This window comes from Myotis brandtii, unplaced genomic scaffold (genome assembly GCF_000412655.1).
Source record: "Myotis brandtii unplaced genomic scaffold, ASM41265v1 scaffold569, whole genome shotgun sequence".
Taxonomy (NCBI): domain Eukaryota; kingdom Metazoa; phylum Chordata; class Mammalia; order Chiroptera; family Vespertilionidae; genus Myotis; species Myotis brandtii.
In genome coordinates this window covers 842,482-843,783 of record NW_005370127.1, presented here as the reverse complement: position 1 = coordinate 843,783, position 1,302 = coordinate 842,482, and the positions used below count along the sequence as shown (strand labels likewise).

Here is a 1,302-nt window from a genome sequence, read left to right as displayed (position 1 = left end):
ATGCTGGGCTGATGTTGTGGCGTTCACTGTGACGTTCGCTGCGCCAACTAGCGGTGGGGTATCTGAAGCTGGCTCCTAACCCGAATTTTAGCTCGCAACTCAAAGCAAAAAATCGGCCGAGAGACAGCTCGTATCTTGAAAAACTCGTTAGTTGGGACACTCGTAAGTCAAGGCACCACTGTATTTTCAATTAGTAGGTGAGATCACCGCTCCTGTAAGGATTCCTGCTTTCCAATGTTTTTATTCACTTTACCTTGTTCTTTTTGATACACGTGTTCAGTTGCCTTCTTTTTTTTTTTTTTTTAAATATGTTTTTTTGTTTTTTTTTTTTACAGAAAGGAAGGGAGAGGGATAGAGAGTTAGAAACATCGATGAGAGAGAAACATCGATCAGCTGCCTCCTGCACACTCCCTACTAGGGATGTGCCCACAACCAAGGTACATGCCCTTGACCGGAATCGAACCTAGGACCCTTGAGTCCGCAGGCTGACGCTCTATCCACTGAGCCAAACCGGTTAGGGCAAGTTGCCTCCTTTTGACACTATGTTTGCCTTAGGTTTCTTTCTACACCTTCTAAAACCAAAGTCCTTTCTCTGAGAGCATCTCTTGTGTGATGAAGTTCAATTTCTAAGCTATTGAATTTACTTTTTTCTGCTTTAGAAAGCTGTTGAGAAAGAATCTCATTGTTATACTAGAGGCCTGGTGTGACCAGAAATATGCTGTAGGAACTTAACTCTTGTTTATATCAATTAGCCTGTGGTAAAATGGTTTTATCAGATGCTGTCGTTTCAACTTGAAGTTTTCAAGAACCTATCAATGATGTTTAGTGAGGACTTACTGTATATACTATGTGTTTTCCTATACCTACATACCTATGATAAAGTTTAATTTATAAATTTAGGTATAGTAAGACATTAACAACAGTCCTATATAATAAAAGCCCAGCAACCAAACGGCGGCACGACCAGTTGCTATGACTGACCATGGGGGGGGGCAGACGCTCAACGCAGGAGCTTCCCCCTGGTGGTCAGTGCACTCCCACAGTGGGAGCACCGCTCGGCTGACCAGGATGAGCAGCTGCTCAGAGGGTGGGTCCACAGCCCAGAGGGCAGGTCCAGAGCCACTTGGCTGACCGGGATGAGCAGCACTCCCACAGCGGGCCGATCCCTGCAGGCCATGCCCCCTACAAGTGCATGAATCTCATGCACTGGGCCTCTAGTAATATAATAAAACTAGAGGCCCGCTGCACGAAATTCGTGCACTGGGGGGGGGGCCCCCCGGGGGGGCCTGGGCCCCCCCCCAG

At 46.9% G+C, this 1,302-nt stretch overlaps 1 protein-coding gene across 3 annotated transcripts in view; it reads left to right on the top strand.

Annotated features, from left to right (window-relative positions):
- MTRF1 (mitochondrial translational release factor 1) overlaps positions 1-1,302 on the top strand; it is a 94,713-nt gene that overhangs the window by 81,821 nt on the left and 11,590 nt on the right. The gene's annotated exons all lie outside the window — the stretch shown is intronic.